General features: G+C 36.8%; 1 protein-coding gene across 15 annotated transcripts in view; it reads right to left on the minus strand.

The window, feature by feature from the left end:
• Positions 1–21,268, minus strand: part of NRCAM (neuronal cell adhesion molecule) — a 139,989-nt gene that overhangs the window by 73,526 nt on the left and 45,195 nt on the right. For 2 of the 15 annotated variants that reach the window (XM_079303352.1, XM_079303363.1), the window contains exon 3: positions 2,339–2,442. The exons of the other annotated variants lie outside the window; for them this stretch is intronic. The gene's annotated coding sequence lies outside the window, so the exon portion shown is untranslated. The remainder of the gene's footprint in view (positions 1–2,338; positions 2,443–21,268) is intronic. 15 annotated transcript variants of the gene reach the window in all.

Here is a 21,268-nt window from a genome sequence, read left to right on the forward strand (position 1 = left end):
CTGGAATAGATTGCCCAGAGAAGTGGCTTAATCACCATGCCTGGAGGTATTTAAAAGATGTGCATATGTGGCATTTTGGGACATAGTTTGGTGGCAGATTTGACAGTGCTGTCTTAATGGCTGCATGTGATGATCTTGGAGGTCTTTTCCAACCTAAAGCATTCTGTGATACTATTATTCTGTAACAAAGAACATTTTCAGTTTAGAGCAGGGTAAGTACCTTGGATCAAACTTTCAGAAGCCCAGATGACATTTTGGATGAAACAGCATTGTACCTGTTATTACTTCCCCCCCGGAGTCTTCCAGAATTCTTTCCATTTATTACTATCTTTTTCTTCTTGTCTAAACCAAACTATGTAATTTTAGCCAGTTTTACTGATGCTGGCTATTAAACCATATCTGTCAAATGGACATACCCATGATGTTATGTCATTTTAGTGGGAAGACCTCAAATAACAGATATAATTTACTAAAATATATATTTTTAAGATTTATCCTTCATTTTGCTAGAGTTATTCAATCAAATCTGTGACTGGCTTAATTAAATCTTGGTTTGATTAAGATGTGTTCTATTTTTACTGTAGCAGATTCTGTTAATTTTCTGTTCTCCACCCATTTTTTTGTATCTTCATTATCAAAGATGAATAAAAGAGAACTTATTCAAAAATATAAATATATATCTATTCTTATGCATTTCACATTTATGTAAATGTGAACAATTTTTCTGCAATTATGATGTTAAAGGATTAGTATGGCTTTTAAATGAATGTATTTTTTAGTTTAATGTATCAAAAATAAAACCCAGCGGCTTAATTCTCACAATAAATCTTACACTTCTAATAGAGTATTAAAATGTCACTAAAAAACTGAAACCTAAATTGGATGTGCTAACCTACAGTTCTATGCTGTTGCTCTTTCATTTGAAATATATTTTGTATTTTAAGAATATTTTCAATTTCCCATTTGAAAGAATCAGAGAAGGCATTTAGCAGCACTGAAATAATGTAATTTCAGGTGCAATTTAAGCAAACAGAATAGAACAAAGCAAATAACTGAAGTCTGAGTATGCCCTTTATAAAATCATTAATTTAAACCTTAAGGGTAAAAGAACTCATTTATTCATCAAGAAGTTAATCCAGTTTGTTCCCTAACTAGGAACATTTTTTCTTTTTTTTTTTGTATGTCTACACTATTCATTAATGAAACAAAAATTTTTACACAGGATTTCTACTATGTAAGTAAACATTATATTTTGATGTAAAAAACTTACATTGTTCTCAGAATAATTTGAATTTCACATTCATATTACCACTGAGGAAATTCTTTCATATTGCCATGTTCACTACTGTTTTCTTTGACTTTTTAAAACTAATTTATCCTCTACACCAAAATCTCAAATGCAAACAGCACACATTGAAAGAACAGTATTTTTTTCTGTGTCAATTATGCTCATCACAGTTCTGCACAGTCACACCAATGGATGATAAAAAGCTTTTTTTCCATTAGAAGTAGTCTCTCTCTCATTATATAACTACTATTTTAAGCATATATGATAACCTCCCACAGAATAATATTAAATATTGAATTAAAGAAAGATTCTTCAAGGTAAAGGAAAAACAGAATTGCAAGAGGAAAACACAATACAAAATCCCAAAATAACAAAAGAAAAAATTCCTGAATTCTGTCATTAGTACAGCAAAAGCACTTCACTACACAACTTGTAAACCAACCTGTAAATTTGTACTAGCAGAATGATAAGCATAATATTTTATCCACACTAGAGAATTACTACATTTAATGACTCAAAAATAAAAAATAGCTTGTTTACATATATACATATATAATATTCGTATTACACAATGAGGCTTCCAAAGTAATATCTGCTTGTTATGACAATATATCTAGGCAGACAAACAGGGTAGTACTGAAATGAACTGAATTCCTATTTCATGAAAGGCATGGTTTATAATTATGTATCCATCTTCTTTCCAAACTACCATTTTTTCCTAAGCCAGGTTATTTGCTCAATTTCTAGACATACACAAAAAATGAAAACCAAATTTCTTCTCAAATTACATGGGTACAATAAAAGCAATTTCTCATAGCACAAGTATTAAAAATTATTTCATTTTTCGCCAGCTCTAATTTTTTTGCAATTGTAACATTTAATAAACCTTTTTCATGTAAATGCAGTATTAAATATGAGCATTTCTGAAAGAAAAACTTGAGAAACTGTAATAGTGAAGGCAAGACATTTAAATAAGTGAAAATAAATCACTCCTCATTAGCTTTGATTACTTCAAACACTTGGCTGTGCTTTATAGCTTTTGTAAATTACCTCACTCTTTGAGGCAATTTTCAGTCAATCCAGTCATAGTTAGAATAACAGTGTATCAAGGCACCTTGTCAGTTAGACCCTTCACACATCTTGAAATATTGATCCTTCGAAGAAAATACAAAGGACTGCTCACTGTACTCTCAAGCAACAACTGCAGGTGATACAGCCATATTACCATAACAGTTTGGGATTTCAGCACATGAAGAATGAAAAATTGCTATAAATCAACATTAAAGGCCAAAATTATTTTCTCAGACATGCTAATTTGAATTGAGAGAGATGCTGCTGTCCCAAGATTTTTAATTTTACATTAAATTGCCCTACTGCTTATACACCAGAGAAACTGTAATATAACTAATACCAGAAAGTACTCTTTAATCTTTAACATATAATTAAATTTTGGTGGTTTTTCAATTTATCCAGAGATATAGTACCACTTAAAACTGTGCTTTGTTGTACTCATTTTAATCAAATGTTATTTTAATTGGGTCTGTAAGGACATGTAGAAACTACTGCACCATAGGGAAGAAAGTGATTTTTGATCTTCTGCTCTTACATCTCTGAAACCAGCCTGGTTTGTAGTCTCACCTTTAACTTCCCTTCAGGCATTATTCCCTAGGGTTCTACAGCTTCAATTCCCAATTTAGATTTGCTCAAAAGAATAATGTATCTCAAAGCAGTACTTCTGGAAATCAAGACATATGGAAATGGGGATGTCTTACCAAATTTTCCATATGGTGCATGGGAAGAAGTTGAAACCTAAGGTAGGGCTCCTGGGAAATGCTTCACAGACCAAATGGGCATAGAACAAACAAAAAGGCAACTCTACCCACCAGGTAAGCTCCTGATGTTTATGAAGGTGTCACCAAGGGAGCACACTACACAACTGGAGGGCATCCAACCAAAAAGGAGCAAGAAATCAAGACAAGACCTTCCTTAGCCTAACAGTTGTGAACTCACTGCATCCCTCCCTCACCCTGATTTCTCCTAAGCACCATTCCTTCTAGAAGACAGAAAGAGGCTGCCTTTCCTTCCTTCATAAAACCTGTAAGCTAGCCAGCACCATCAGACTGATAGAAAAGCTATTCTCCATACTGCTGAGGGCAGTCATCTATGAAGAGAAAGGGTGATGGAAAATAAAGCCCATCATGGAAAAAACCTTAATCAGACCTTGAATAAGAACAACCTACCTCATATTGAAGAAGAGGGATTGAGACAGGACTTTTCTTACTGTAAGAACAATAAAATATGAAATCAATAATACTTTTGCACAGAAGTCAGTTACAATAGCTAAGACTGGCTGGCAAATCCAGGCTGCAAAATTAGGGCAGCCCCTCTCCTAGTCCTCCTTCATTCCTTGCAGCACCTTGATTCAATCTGTTTCACTGCAATGATCTGGTAAGTAGTTCACCAGTTTCTAGCATAAACAACAAGTTAAACCCATAACTATATTCTACAATTCAGGTAGGTTCAAATTTTCCAGGCAACATTTAGCTTGAAATTAAAAGCTTCACTTCATTCACTTCCTGTTGGAGTCAAATTTAAGGATGTAAATCAAATTTCATCTCTAAATGCATGAAAACAAGGTTTCTTATTCAAGACATATAAAAAGTTTTAAGGATGGGGGTGTGGGGAACGTGTTGAAGTTTTCTACATTTGTGGGTTTGGATAGGTTTTTCTTTGTTTTGTTGGGGTTTCGTACTGAATTGGATCAAATTTATGAAAGGGGTTATATCACATTGGTTGCCTGTACAGCAGTCACTAGACAACAATGAGAAAAGAAACCACTGCAAGATTTCTCTTCCCAGAGGAAAAAGCAGAAAACAGGCATCAACATATTTAGGGGGTTTCAGCAGGATATATGAATACTTTTCCTATAAACCTGAATAGCAGAAAAAGGAAAAAATCTGTCTCTTTTAAGATTCATATCTTAAAGTTTTGGTTTTCTCACATTTGAAATGCAAGTGGAACACAAAAGCAACCAGGCTTTTTATGGTATCCCTTATCATTGTTTTAAAAATGTGTACAAGTTTTCACAGTGCATCACAGGGATCTCTGCATTCATACTCATGCCTAATTTTTAACTTCATAACTCACTCTGTAAAAGGAGTTGGTTTTAAAAAGGAGTTGCCTGGAAGCATGATCCATGAAATCATGGAGAAGGTTAAGATGAAATAAGATCTTTTCTCACTCTTCTTTAATCTTGATAGTGAGTTCCCAGCATAAGGCTGGGTTCAACAGATTAAATGGATTTTCACATATAATGCTTGCTGCTGGGTAGCTGCCAGGTAAGATAATAAGTTTCTGTTTAATTAAACCACATTCCTTTTTTTCTATAACAGCTTGACTATTTTCAATGCTGCAAGATGTACTCCCAGTATATACTGGGAAAAGTATGATATATCTTTTGTTTAATGTAAAAAACCAGTATTTCCAGACATAAAATCAAGATTGGCACAACCAAGACTCTCTGAACTTCACACATAAATTTTCTCACATACTTAATCAGAGAAAGTTTACCTAAGTCATTATGCTGATTTGGCAGAGATATTGAATGTCATGGGGAAAACAAAAAGAGGAAGGAAAGACTCAAATATTTGAAATGCACAGAAGTGTTGTTAAACTACTGCTTAATAAAATGAACCACTTCAATGTAATGTCAAGACACCTGCACTAAAAAAAGCCCCCAATAAAATCTGAGTTCAGAAACAAATACAATTAAACCTGAATGAACTTGACTGCTGAGTCAATAAATGAACTTAATCTATACAACTGGTTTTGCTACTACAAAAGCATTAAGATCTAGGTTGAAAAGTAGTTTCCCCTTTATTTGCCAGCAATCACTATAATCTCTTGATCATTGAAATACTTTATTAGAAGGGACTTTTCAGTACTTAAATATTTCCCCAAACAACTACAGATATGAAAAAACAGAGGTTCAACAATGACTTTTTTTCTTTGGATTGCTGGGTGGAGTCACAGAATTATGTAGGAAAATTACTTCCATGAATTAAAATAGAACCTTTGCATGTGTGTGTGAAGGGGTGGAATTAGGGCCATCCATTCACTGGCTATACTTCCTTCTTTTTCCAAGAACAGACCTTAGCATTCTCTCCACTATTCCCTTTTACTTAAATGAAAAAGTTGGTACTTTATTTAAGGGTGGATTTTCCCATTAGACTTGTTCTGATTCAAAGACAAGCTGTCACAAAGATATGGAGAGGTCCTGAGCTCTTCCTCGCTGCAACTTCCTGGCCTCTCATTCCTCACTTTCAAGAACTGCAGCATCCCCAGTCAGCTACATCAGCTCATTGATCCAAAAGAAAATAAACCTCTGCAAGAAAAGATTAGGTTTTGACATGACAGAGATTTCCTCAAAGGAACTAGCTCTTTTGGATGACAACCTGAAACTAAACAAGGTAAGGCAGCATGTGAAACTGTATCCCCAGCCTAAGTCTTCATGGATCTGGGTAAGGTGAATGTAACACTGGAGTATTCCCATCACTCTACACTGACTCTGTTCCTCCCTACTGAAGCCCTGGAATACTCTGCAAAGCCAAGGACAATTCCCTCTGAATTAGAGTAAAACATCTAAAAATAGGTATGCAATATTAATAAAAAAATCAAATAAAGATCTAATATCTCTGACTTAATACATTTGACTCAATGAACAGTGAATCAGCAACATCCACTGATTTTTCAAATCACTACCAAGTACATATCAGTTAAAATATGCTCCTGAAAGACAGCCTCCCAAATAGGCTTTCTTTTCACCTACTTTGCTATGACAAGAATTCAGAATTGCATACTTACTGCTTTTCCCAAAGAATTCTATCACAGTCTTCAGATTTTGTTTATGCTTGGCTTTTTCATTCAGACTAATCAGCCATCCAGTATTTTGAACAGCTTATTATTCTGAATGACTTTCATTCAGACATTCTTTTCCATGACCTTCAGCAAGGACAGTTTTTCCATGTGTCTGTAATTCACAGTCATACTTTCTTTTTAAATAACTTTTCACTACAGCATCCCATTTCCTTCCAGATTGTAAAACTTTCAGGTTTAAATACATTCACCTGCTAGATGCCATAAACAATCCTACAGTATTCCTAACATTAAAAATTCTGCACTAAAATTTCTACCTCATAGAAAACTGATTTCAAATGCAACAATCTGGCTAAAAAGAACACTAACTTGGAGTGAGTTCTACTTTATTTATATCACTTCACATGCATAGAACTGTACTATCCTCAATAGAATTTCTTCTAATACACACAGGAAAGAAGAGAATAGAATTGGATCTCCTGCCCTTACATACTATATGTGACATGTCTATCACAAGAGCAGAGCAGCAGAATAAAGTCCATACTGATTTTTCTCTCACCATATCTCAGACATGTTTTGTGACAGATGCATTCATAAATTTCACTGTACATTTTTATCAAAAAACATTGATATTTTATTTTTCCCATCTTTATTACTCAAAGTATGTCATTATATTTCTTTGTAATGAGTTGCAGCATTGCTCAGGCTGTCAGATATGTGAATTTTTAATTCTGAAGAAAACAAATATATTCTGCAAACTCTATAAGTCGTATAAAAAGGAATGTCAAATTTCCCGGAGTTTTACATCCACCAACCTCTTAAATAGTACTTGAATAAATTAGTGTATTTGGTTTATCAGGAATAAAATCATTCAAGAAAGTATAAGCAACTACCATACACCAATGTATGCAGTTTTCTGCAAAATAATTCTAACTTAGTATCATCTTTCACAGATATTTAACAGGATGTATTTTATAAATAGCATAAATTTTGTATCAGAAGGCTTTTATTTCTAAAGATAGGAAAATTATGACTAAGACACTATCGATCATATTTGAGAAGCTGTGGCAGGCCAGTTAAGTTCCCACTGACTGGAAAGAAGGAAATATAACCCTCATTTTTACAAAAGGAAACAAAAGAAAACCCAGGGAACCACAGGCCAGTCAGTCTCACCTCAGTGCTGGGCAAGATCATGGAGAGCAGAATCTCCAGGAAACAGTACTAAGACACGTGGATGGTAAGGAGGTGATTGGTGACAGTCAATGTGGTTTCACTAAGAGCAAACTGCGCCTGACAAACAAAAGTATGACAGCATTGATGGATAAGGGAAGAGCAACTGACATCATCACCCTGGATTTGTCTGAAGCATTTGACACTGTCCTGCATGACATTCTTGTCCTAAACTGGAGATAAATGGATTTGATGGATGAACACAGTGGATAAGGAATTGGCTGGATTGGTCCATTCAGAGAGTTGTGGCCAATGACTCGATATCCAAGTGGAGACCAGTGACAAGTGCTGTTCCTGAGGGGTCAGTGCAGGGACCAGCACTGTGTCACATCTGTGTCACACGGACACTGCCATCCAGGGCACCTCAGCAGTTTGCTGGCACCAAGCTGTGTGGTGTGGTCAGTATGCTGGAGGGAAGGGATGACACCAGAGGGACCCTCACAGGACTGAGGTGGGTCTGTGCAAACCTCATGAAGTTCAACAAGGCCAAGTGCAAGGTCCTGGGTCAGGACAGTCCCGAGCACAGCACAGGCTGAGCAGAGAACAGACTGAGAGCAGCCTGAAGAGAAGATCTTGGGCATGTAGAGAAGCTCAACATGACTTGGCAAGGGGCACTTGCAGCCCAGAGAGCCAAACGTGTCCTGGGCTGGATGAAAGCAGCAGGGCAAGGGAGGGGATTCTGCCCTATTACTCTGTTCTTATGAGACCCCATCTGGAGTGCTGCATCCAGGAAACATTTGTACCTGTTGGAACAAGTCCAGGGGAGGATCACAAAGATCATCAAAAGGCTGGAGAACCTCTTCTATTAAGACAGGCTAAGAGAATTGGGGTTGTTCAACCTGAAGAAGAGGAGGCTCCAGGGAGACTTACAAGTGCCACTAAAAAGGCCTAAAAAAGAGCTGGAGAGGGACTCTACAGACAGAACAAGAGAGAGCGACTTTAAACTGAAAGAGGATAGGTTTATATTGGATATTAGGAAGCTATTCTTTACTGTGAAGATGGTAAAGCACTGGAATAGGGTGCCCAGAGAAAGTGTGGATGTCCCATCCCTCAAGTGCTCTGAGAGAGGCTGGATGGGGCCTTGAGAAACCTGGTCTAGTGTAAAGTGTCCCTGCCCATGGTCCTCTCTAACCCAATTTTCTATGAAAATTACACTGCATGTAAGTGATACAGTTGCTAACATTATATACTTATAGAAGAATAATGCATGCGTGTGTATATATATATATATATATATATATATATATATATATACACATATACACACAGGAAAATTATATTTAGTCTGTTCTGTAACAATTTAGAGTTATAATTCTCAATGAGAATAATGAGAATTTGTTGATCTGATGAGTACACTTCTTTAAAAAACCACCCTGATTGCAATTCCTGTACTCACTGAGTCTTCTGGTACAACAGAGCTTTTCCATTTGCACACTAGTTTGCAAATCATATCATTGTTACACAGTAGTCAAATCAGCTATTAAAAAGGAATATGAAAAACTATATTTAAGGTATCTATGGAAAAGGGGTGCAAACAAAGATCATTGACAGAAAATTTGCTAGTTTGATATAATATTCTGGAATGTGACAAAGAGGGAGAATTAACCCAATATTCTCCATTAGAATTCATCAAGTTAATATCAGAATTTTTAATCTATTTTTGGCAAATAATCAGCTAAACTGTTTGTCATGTTAAAGAAAGGCTCATAGGAGAATAAAGATTTGCAGAAGATTCTGGCTACTAATTATATTTCAACTGTTGGTATCCTTTTAGGAAGAAAAAAAAAAGAAAAAAGGAACTTTTAAAACATTGTCAATATAGTAAAAGAAGAGAAATACTGCTTTTGACATGAATGCTGGCCAAGAGGCATCCCACTGTGTAGGTTATTTCAAAAAGGAGACTTTAAAAAGCATTTAATTGATCTATGAGAGTCCAATGTGACATTCTTTCAAAAATTTATCCAGTGCTATTTTTGTGCTCAAAGCTTCATAATTTTTTCAGGCAGCACCCTGCCAGTGCAGCTCACTGCCTCCACATTGCCCAGGACACTTTTCAGGCTCTGCTTAAGCTTCTCCCTCTCTTTCAGCATTGTCAGTGAGAACACACACGCCAGCTGCCATCTTTTCAAATCTGTAGGAATCCTTTATTTGTTTGGAGGTTTCTCTGTGGAGAAATGTTTCTGAGTGAAAAAGCATTTACTTCAGTTTAGCTCTGTCAAGACAAACTGCAATAGCTAAGTCAGTCTATCAGCATCAAGAAGCTTTATCTCATAACAATAAATAACATTTATTTTGTTCTCTACAGGTAGACAGGTACTTTCAACATGAAAGAAGTACCACACGTGTTACTAACAATAATAGAAGAATGTCAATGGGCACAAGAACTTTTGCAGGAAGATTTCTGCTAAGCTAGTTGTAGGTTTAAAGGTGCTGTACTCAGAAACTCAAAACTAATTAACACATGATCTTACTGACTACAGAATGCAATGAAAAGCACGTTAACCTTTTCTGATGAAAGAAAGCTCATTTTTTGTACAGAGGTACTGGCAGTGACAGCAGGTACAGCCTTTCCTTTTGCCATTTGACAGAGTACACTGCAGCAGGTAGACACAAAAGAGACTTTCCACTGTTCCCAGAGACTCTGCCCATCCTTTTTTCTACACTATCATGACTTCCTTTAAAGGAATTACAAAACAAAAGCATTTTGTGAGTAATTCATAGATTCAATTTTTTTTTTTTTACATTGCCAGGCAGAATACGCAAGTTCTTTTGTCATCTTGCCACTAGATTAGGTCAGTAATTTCCTTACAAAACTCTAGTAAAAATTTTAATTTTAAGTTAAGTTATTAATTTTCAGGATATATCATCTTTTAAAACAATTTCTTCATTTTCCATTCATGTCTGCTTTGCTGACATTTCAAAAACTAATGAACACACAGATAGACGACTAGATGATAGATTTCAAACAACTGTTTTTGCTTTCTGAGGCTAAACATTTGAAAGTTTTCTTGCAGAAATGTGTTTTCTGAACAATACTTCATAGAAATTCAACAAAAGGAAAAGGAATTTACAGTCAAAAGCTGTGAAAGCCAAAACCACATGAACTGTAATTATTTTAGAAACTAAGTGGCCATCAACTTTTGTATATCCCAGTCTTTATTGTTTTGTTCTGGTACTGTACACTGTCATTATCTATTCTTTCAGCAGTATTAAAAAGCTTTACAAACTGCTGATACTCAGTCATTTACTTTCTGGTGAAGCCAGAGAGCTTTATAACATTATCAGACCACATCACATATCAAAAGACACTTAGCTTCTGCAAAAGAGGGCTCCTGATGCCAGACAGATTACATTATTGAGCTGTTACAGTACTCAGATCTGCTAATTTTTAGAAGGCCCACGAGAGTTCATGAATCCCAAAACAAAACCAAAAGCCTTTGTGGAATAAACATGAGATTATGTTTTCCACAGCATGCATTATTTAACAATGTTTCTGCTTTGGATTCCACAAATCCCATATAGATTAACCATTTAATAAAAGCCTGAAAATGTAGATGCTACACAGATGCTTTTGCACTGTAATAGTTTTTCTATTCCACAAGACTTACAAGGGTTGCAGAAAAAGACGGAACTGGAGAATTTTTATATCACAAATATTAGACTTCATCTTTTGCAACAGAGGGAATGCAATCCCTGGTGTTTAATTAGAAGTCTGAAATCACCTACTACTTTGTACTATTCTAATACTGATCCCAAGTGAATGCAAAGTAATACTGTAAGCACTTCTCCCCTCTGATGATAAAGCCCACTCAGCTTCATCATAGGCTCAAGTGAGATTTTATCTCTGTTCTGTTGAAAGCTGAACTCCTTCTTCTTGCCTCTGCCTAGCAAGTTCAGGGCCAGAACTTTTAGTGTTCTATCCTCAGATGTACATGATAAGACAGTTTAATAGGAAAAGCAAAGCACAAAAAGGAATCAATTCCCTGCTCTGCAATGTTCAGCCATCCCCAGGAGGGCAGAGCCCCATCACATTTAATTTTTACTGGGGAAAACAAACACCAACCATTCCAAATATCCCCCCCTTCCTCCTTCTTCCCCACACTGCATATACTGAGATTGATGTCATATGGAATCTCCCTTCAGTCAGTTGAAGTCACCTGTCCTGGTTGTGTCTCCTCCCAGCCTCCCACGCAGTTACAGCTTCCTGACAGTACAAGAAGCAGAAAAAGCCTTGGGTCTATGTAAGCCTTGCTCAACAGCAACAAAAAAATCTCTACATTATCATCATTGCATTCAGCACAAATCTAAAAGATAGCCCCATACTGTCTCTGTGAAGAAAATTAACTCTGTCCAAGCCAAAATCACAACACAACGCATCACAAAAAGCTTTCCATATCCTGGCCACTCTCCTTTCAAATTAGTTATACTGAAAAAAGCATAGTCATCTTTGTATGGATCTTCCTACCTGTGTACATTAGTACAGATGAAAAGAGCTTCAGGAAATCAACTAGAGAAGTAAAATAAACATTCTGAAGTAATTCCATCAGTTTTAATATACCACTAGGAATGCAACCCCACCACAGACACCCAAAGGTAATGAATTATATCCTGACTAGTAATGTCAATAGGAATTCTGCTAAGTTCAATTAGACTTGAGTGCATCCAAAACAAATAAGGTTATCACCTGTATGAGTACAAGTAACAAAGGAGCTCCATAAACTTATACAAAATATGTTCTTCCTGGAGACAAAATGGAAAGTGAGCTGAACCAATGTGGTTTAGATTCAAGAGTGGAGTACAGGTCAAGTAATCAGCTTTCCTGAGGTCTGTGAGAAGAAAGCCGGGTGCAACAGAGTTCCTGAGAGCAAGGTGCTGGTGCCAACCATGTCTCACAGGCTTCACAGAGAAGCCACTGTCAGATACAACATGTGACAGGCAGTCATTGTACCAAACAGACAAGGATGGTAACTGCACACATAACAGAGATAAGTGCTGACACCTGTCAAGGTACAATGCATACACGACATATTGCCCTACAGTCTGTTTGGGTCCTAAGCCTGTGTTCTTTGTAACCTTTCTCTCACAGGCTCATTTCTTGTACAATACCTCTTCCTGAAGCTCTCCTGAAGGTGAGACCCACAGCAGAGCCCTCCACTGAACAGGTGTAGGAGAAGAGCTGAACCTTTACAAGAGGTGTGCTACTGCAGCTGCAAGAACAATCATGGGTGCAGGAACATTTGCTGCTACAATCTGCAACTCAGTGTTTGTATATTTGTACTTTTCTAGAGAAGAAAACTTTGTTCTTGACTGGTTAGGTTGTTCAATGATAGACCCTATGGAACTCAGGGATATGTAATAACTTGACAATGAACAAAATGAGCAGATGAAATACTGTATACACAAGACACAAGATCCTACTTGAATACCTTGGACCAAACCCAGAAACAGCAGACACAGGTTTTCATGCACTGAACACCAGAAGAAGAGTAATTCACACTGTTGGTTTGGGCATTTATGTCCCTATTATACCAAACACAAAAGGCTCATTCTTGCATAGTATTCAAACAGCTAGTTATCTCAGTGAGGAAATACCTACCTAGACAACATAAACTAATGGAAGCTTTTAAACTCTTTCTCCTGAGTTTAAAGGATGATTATATCAGCATAGAACCAGAAAAGAGAGCTGCAAACCTTTTGTGTGATGAGAACATATAATGACTTTGAATATGGAAAAAGGATGCAACAACCTTATACACTGGTGTGGTAGAATCACAGAATTTGCTGAGTTGGAAGTGACCCGCTAGGATCACCAAGTCCAACTCCTGGCCTTGCAAAGGACAGTCCCAAGAATCTCACAATTTGCTTAGAAATGTTGTTTAAATGCTTCTTGAACTCTGACAGGCTGGTGCTGTGATCACTTCCATAGGGAGCCTGTTCCAGTGGTCATATACAGAGTAGGAGGAAACCTGTGTTGTAGGCCTTTAGTATTTCATGTTTAATCTAGCAAAAAGCCCTGAATCACGAGACTCTCAGGAGTTTCTATTACTCCATGTGGTGGTTTGCAAAGGTTTTGTGCAATTTTTATCTGCTGACACGTGAGCAGTCTCCCTTGTACTTGACATGGACTAATCAGTGTCGGATTTTTAAGGAATCACTACACTCTATAAGCTGGGACTCTCTGCACTCAAGAAAACCTAACTCCTTGTATGAAGTACAGCAAAGAAGTATTAGTAATAAAGAGTACACTGTGTGTCAAGCTCCAGGTATCCTCTTGTGTAGGGCTGTCCTCCAACATGAATCCCTGATATGCCAGTTTCTGTTTTGTGGAAGCTGTTCCTGGTCCTTATGAGTGCCCTGTCCCACTTGCTAAAGAGCAGATTGTGTTACAAGGTGCTTGTGAGAAGAATAAATATAAGAATTCTTCTTGGATCTTTAAGTGAAACAGTTACATCAATGAAAATTACCTTGCATCAATTAAATCCTCCTGTAATTTCATACAGGTTATCTGCATGACTTTTGGAACAGCAGTATGAAGAATCAAGTCCCAAAATCCTCTTTGTAATTCACTTCTTTGATACCAGAAAATAAGCATCAAACACTTTGGAAGGATTACTTTGGTTTTAAAAAGGACAGGTGTGGATCCAGTTTCCTTATAGTTTAGGCATAAGCTATTCATCACTTTTCTTCATTGATTCCAAAAGGGAATCAAAAAAATGCTTCATCATCTTTTCTTGCCTTGTTAATTTTCAACTGCCTAAACAAAGCTTACTGCTGTAGTGAGAAAATTGGTTTTACAAAACCTTTGATTAAAAGCTTACTTATAAACTAAGTTACAAGCTAATGGCAGCATTCATGTGAAAATGTGGAGAATCCCAATTGTTTTTTACACCAGGCAGTGTTTTGTGGAAACTGTGTAAGGAAAGAAATAATATTCAAATGCTAATGTAGAAAAATAACTCTTTTATAGATCCCATTAAATCCCACAACCACTTTAATATCTGCAGGCTGCATGAATATTTTGTGCCTTTCCAGTATTTTTTATCAACTAATATAATTCATGAATATATCACTCTTCCACATTCCTGAACCACCTCATTGTTCTGGAGCCCAAAGGCCCAAAACCCACAAACCACTGTCTGCTGAATCAATGAAACATTGAGAAGTATCATGAAAAAAAAGAAGTTAAAATATATGGTAAGAAACTTAATCCATTTAATCTGCATGAACTGAAGCTGTCAGATTCTTCAGCATTTTGCAAGCAGTCCAAGGCAACTAATACAATTTGGATGAATGTTTGTTTTATGCCATTCCACACCATTATTCAATATATGGTTCTACTTCATAACCTTTACAACTACTTGATTAATGGGTGGAAGCATATCATCCTTCTGCAGTCTGCTGTTCTAGATGTGAAGGATTCAATACCTTCCAAACCTGTGCAGCCTGAGAGCTGCCATTTCACAGGGTGGACTGGAGAAATCTGTCTGAACACACTTGAGCTAGTAGAAAAACCTGACAGTTAGTGGTAGATTTTTTTAATATATACCTACAGGGTTTAAATCTTCTTGCAACATTTTTCTCTTTTCTTTGGCTGGAAAACATCCACTCCTGCCAGCCAAAGATCCATTTCCCTTTGAAGTACTTCCTGGGAATTTAATTGCCCTGTAAATTGCCAACAAACTTCCAAGGCATAGATCAACCCTGAGAGACTCCAGGGGAAACAGTCTGTAATTCATCTTTCCACAGTCAGTAAGGAGGGTAGAGTTGCCCTTCAGTCATAAAAATCAATATTTGACTGGATGAAATTTACTGAGCTAAATACAGCCATATACAAGAAATAGAAACTCACACTATTCTTGTTGGAATCTGACATTTCACTGGAACAATACTTTTGAGAACTGAGATATGCACATAATTAGTCTAATTACATTGGCGATACAACTAAAATGTTTCTTGTTTAAAAATGTGTCTTCTCAGAAATTTAAACTTGTGCAGTCATTCTGCCCCCTTATACAGTTCTTCCATTCTTGGCAGGTCCTCCAAATTGACTATGTACCATACATTTCAGATCAGCGAGGTTCAAATGGTGACATGAAATAAGAAATACATTGGAGAGGAACATGAAGTTAGTAAAGTTGGGGTTTTTTTTAGTAACTGAAACAATTTTGGAGTCTCATATTCAACCCTTTTAATTAATTTTTAATTTTAAAAAAGCTTTAAGAATCATAGTGAAGCTAAATAGTTATTATAAGCTTGGTCTGACCTGCTTGCAGAACCACATGTGATGCATATTTGTAGTGCACCAACAGTGCTCCCTCTGTTCACAAAAACAAGCCAGAGATGCTAGAGGTACTTCTCCACTGTCCCTGCTGAGCCTCTGAATTGCAAACAGGCCAAATTCCTCTACTGCAGAAGCAAAGAGCCTGATGGAAGACTGGTCCTGAGCTCAGGCACCAGCCTCATCCTCCTCTGAAGACAACAGGGGTCACTAAGGAATTAATTCTGGGTGATGTACATGCAGTGTCATGTTGGGAGCAGTGCAGGGCATAAAGAATAAATGCAGCTTCTATCTGACTACCCTGAACAATTCTGCGAGCTTCAGAAGGTTAGCTTTCTGTTTACCCAGAAGAAACTGAGGCTCTGAAATCATAAGTAATTCTGATCCCAGTGAAAGGACTGGTATTTTTCTCTAGAGACAGGTCAACAAAACATAGTTCAGAATTTGAAGACTGCAGCAGATTAAAGCCCATTCAGTGGAGCAATTACTATTATTTTCAGCAGTAAATTATTTCTATCTATTCTGTGCCTTCCCCTGGTGTTACTATATGTTTCTGATAAGAGAGAACTAACTGGCATAGATATTTATTGGGAAATTAAGAGAAGGGAGAAGTCAGTTACGATACACTACTTACCTTTATTCATTCTATCTAAAACACAGATCTAGATTTACTAGCATATTATATTTTTAGAAATAAATCTCCACATTCCAGATACCTCTTCTATAAATTTATGACAAAAACAAGAAACTGTGACTTTTTTTGCTTTATTATAGGCAGTAATAAAAAATAGTGACTTAAAACCCAATAGTGATTTAAAAAACAATTTTTCCCTCTCCATGTTGAACTGTTACCCTTTGTCCTTTACATTTTGCTGTAATCCCTTCCAGCGGTCTCTTCCTAAATGATTTTGTAATCTCATTTTTGTGTCATACAGTATCACAAATTTTTCTGAAAATTCAATTACATCCTTTGTTTCAGCTTCTTCATTTACTACATGCTACTGAAATTGTGAGTGCAAACTTACAGGTTGGTAAAGAATTCTATAAAAAAATCAGCATTTCCAAGCCTGCCATGACAGACCCAGTAAAAATAATGCATTCTGGGATTTCAATACAGAAAGGCTTGGCACCATAGTCTTTTTCAGGACTATGCTTTATTGCCCATTTCTCATGTTAACATACTCAAAAAAATATTTAATAAACTAGATGTAAGGCAAGTAAGTAAAATGCTTCCAAACAATATCTAAGTATTTCTAAAAGTATTAAGTCAGGGTGGTGCTCAGGTTTTTGTATATCCCTAATACCAGTCTCTAAAGAAACAGAGGAAGGGGGATGTCAGAAAATACATAGCTGGACCTCAACATTCACCACAAAAAGCCAAGATGCAGTAGTCATAAACTCTAGGAAAGACAAGTTCATTCAGACTTAAATTAGAAAATTTCCCATGTTCAGCTGTTAAGGACATACTACATTGCCCAAGGAGACTGTAGAACCTCCATTCTTTGAAATTTTTGAAAGGAGCAAAACCCTGAATAATCTGCTCTGCGTCTACAGTGTCCCTAGCTTTGAACAGGAGGCTGTACTGAATGACTTCCAGTTCTACTAGAAGACCTCAAAAACTAAGTTATTGTATTTTTCTACTAATTATATACTTGAAGAGTCTTTAAAGATCAGGTTATGTATTTGCCTTACAGACTAGCTGCAATAATTAAATGCCTGTGTGTAAGGAGCACCTAAGCTTCACCTGAAGCATTATTTTCTAGGAGGAAAGGTTATTGACAAAACTATATAAACCTCATTGCATTCCTAAGTTCAGGAGGACTGAAATGAAAATTATATTCACTCACATAAAAAGAAATTCTCCAATTGAAGTTTAAAAATTGTGTCAGATTTATAAACGTTACTGTTTCTATACCTCTCCTCAATTTTCCCTCCATGCTTCTTTATAAAAGAAAGATATGCCCAGCTCTTGTAGTACTAACTAAGAAATAACTAGATGTAATCTAGTAGTTGTCCTGTAACTAAAGTAGAATCAGCTACAAGGAGTACTTTCAACTTGGGAAACTTGCAACTTGCTTTTGGCTCTTTTTCTAACTAGTGATGCACTCAGAAAATGATTGTATATTCAGAAGCAAGTAACAGTCTTCATAACATTTAAAATTATTTTAATTGCTGCTGTTAGTGATCCAGAAAGTTTCAAATGAATAGAACTTTGTTTCATGTTTCTTTCCTTTTCCTTACTATCCCTCCCCTTTTAACATTTTGTTTAAAAATAAAAGTTATAAAATGTTTATGGCATTGGTGGTTGCATGCACAGTTACCACAGGAACACATTCAAATTTGCAAAGATGTAGGAGTATCACTTTTATCCTACATAAGTCATCACCCAAAATTCTTGTAAAATGAGCATGCATCAGTAGCTGAGAAACTTGGGATTATGTATTTTCCTTACATGCTATTCTTTTTTAATTTATTGGAAAAACACATAGCAAGACACCTAAAAAAGGAACAAGGGATTAAAGAGGTCCATTTATTATAATCTACATATGAGGAAATCAGATATTATGAAGTGAGGAAAAAAACTAGGGAAACACCTAATGTTTTATATGGACACTAAAATTATCCTAGACACCATACACTACTACATTTGGGCAGACTTCAGCAGAACTACAGTAGCTGTGATCCCTAAATGAGCTACATCTACTTCTGTATAAATTTTAGCTGTAAACACATCCATGAAACACATCAGTTTATTAACAATAAGTTAAAGCCTTGTGAGGTATTTTTTACATAAATAAATGCACATCTTTCCACAAATTAAAATAGAAGAGTTCTCTTTCTAGAGCTTCCCATTTTCCAATCTGTTAAAAATGTCTCTGATTTCTAGACATAATTTCTGTCACTTAAAACCCTTACATTTTGATTATTGAGTAAGAAACTCTCTTCATCCTTTCTTTGCTGATGCTAAGAAACTACAGATTATTGAAATATGCTTCTTTTTTACAGACAATTTCTATCAAGTTTCTTAAATTTAATTAGATTATATGCCTTGTTATAATGAGGGCATTTTTTCACAATAAAATTTTACAAGGAATAATGTAATATTATAAACAATAATGTAATATTATAAACAATTCCTCTGACTCCTACCAGCTAAAAGTACCCTCTCTTCAGTCTGTTCATCTTAGAGTAAACAGCTGTGAGACACCATGTCAAGCCTTTTCTTCTCCTTATTTTCCACTTCCATCAGCATATTTTTTGTATTAGTAAGGACAGTGAGGAACATAAACAGTTGCTGTATAAACAGTGTTGACAGTAGCTACCTAGCTGACATCACGCCTCTTAGAATTTTTTAAATTTTGTCTATGTTTAAATAACTTTCTTCACACTTTAAAATATACACCAATGAAAAAGCATTATTTTAGAAATACACATTCAAGTTAGCCAAAACAAAAGTGAGAATATTGTTTTAAACAAACCTTGAACTGGGGAGACACTGATTTCCTGAAGCCACCCTGCCAGCAGCACCTGCTGGGACTGAGACACTGGGCAGAACAGACCAGCTAATGGTAGGCTCAGTGAGTGACAGGAGAGGAGCAGATGTTGTTTATATTGACTTTTGTGAGGCTTTTGACATTGCCTCCCATAAATTCCCTACAGACAAACTGATAAAGTACAGGCTACAGAAAAGGACAGTGAGATAGACTGAAATCTGGCTGTACTGCTGGGCTCAAAGGGCTGTGATCAGCATGAAGTCTAGCTAGAGAAAAGTCTGCTGGTGTACTCCAGGGATCAGTACTAGGGCCAGTTCCCTTTAACTAGCTCATTAATGGCCTGGATAATGGGATACAGTGCTCTCTCAGCAAGTTTCCTGATGACACCAACTAGGAAGGGCAGCTCACAGAACAGCTGGTTGTACTGGCATTCAGAGGGACCTTGAAAAGCTCAGCCATAAACCAAAAGGAATTTTATGAAGTCCAGCAAAGGGAAATACAAAGTTCTGCACCTAGGGAGAAATAACCCCAAGCATCAGAACAGGATGAGGGATAATCAGCTGGAAAGAGACTTTGCAGAAAAAGAGCTAGGGGTCCTTGTGGGCTCCAAGCAAGACCATAAGCTAGCAGTGTACCCTTGTAGCAGGGAAGGCCAAAAGCATCTTGTGCTGCATTAGGAAAAACATGTTGTCAGCAGGTCAAGATGAAGATCATTCTGCTCCACTCAGCACTGTTGAGACATGCCTGAAGGGTTGTGTCCACTCATGGGCTGCCCACTAGAAAAAAACATATGCATCCTAGAATGCAGCCCAGTGTAGGACTGCCAAGATGATTAAGGGATTGGAGCATCTGACATGGTGAGTCTGAAAGCACTGAGACTCCAGCCTGGAGAAGTCTCCAAGAGATCTTATCAATGTGTATGAACACCTGAGGGGGACAGAGGTAAACAACACTTCCCAGTGGTGTCCAGTAACAGGGTAAAAGGCAATGGGCACAAACTAAAACATATTAAATTCTACCTAAGCAAAAGAAAGCCCTTTTCTGCTCTATGGTTGTTCAACAGCTGTCCAAGCAGCAAGATGTTTTACTTATCAGGGCAGGTGTTGGACTAGACAATCTTCAGACACCCTTTCAAATCAGATGAATCATATGATTCTTTGTGAAGAGACAAAATGAAGGAAAATTCATCTAAGTAATACAGACTATGGGCTTAATGTCAGGTTTTTGATATGCACACACCAAGTCTTCAATAAGACAAAGCAGTTGTCTGTCTGACTTCATTATATGAAGGCAAGTTGTTAATTTGACTTAGGAAAAGCCTTATTGTGCAGATACAACAAAATAGGTTATTTTTCTCTCCCATGCTTTTCTGATGCCCAAGCCTGTAGGTCTAAACAGTATGAGAACCACCTAAGGTAGAGATTAAGGCAATGGATTTGTTTTCACCAGTCAAATAATTAATCTTATTGTCTGTTGAAATGTCCATTTGTATCAGCAAACTTCTGTCACTTCAATGAATTTCTGTGTGTCTCCTCCAGCCAGTACCCAAGCAGTAAAGCAAGTTTAACCAAAGCAGAGCAATGGGAAATCATCCTTCTCCTTTGACAAAGCCTTTCCTCTCACATCAAACTATTGACAGTTTTGTTTCATGACTGTACAAAAAATGAGAGGAACCAAGAGAATGCTACAGAGAAAAGCTAGAACATCTCATTCATGAAGAGCAGGCACCTGTGCACTGACCCAATTAGGCATTCAAACACTTGTCACTTTAGAGCTGGCTGGTTGTCACTCATCCAATTAGCCCCAGGGGATGTATTGTATGGTGGCATTCCCTGACAGGAGAACTGGAGCAATGGAGGCAATGAAGGCACAGTGATAGGGTGCCAGGATCCTGGAGAGTGAGAGAGCCAGTAGCAAGGCCAAAGAACTTCAGAGCTTACTTCAGTGCTTCCTTAACTTGTTTACCATCCAAAAAGCCTTTCAGAGTCTTCAATGGTGATTTTTTTTTCAGAGCAGTCTAGTTTAAAAACCTTACAGTAACAGTTCTCTTTATCCAATTATGCATTTAACTCCTGAGTGACTAACACAAGAACCATTTCAGAA

Source organism: Erithacus rubecula, assembly GCF_903797595.1.
Source record: "Erithacus rubecula genome assembly, chromosome: 4".
Taxonomy (NCBI): Eukaryota; Metazoa; Chordata; class Aves; order Passeriformes; family Muscicapidae; genus Erithacus; species Erithacus rubecula.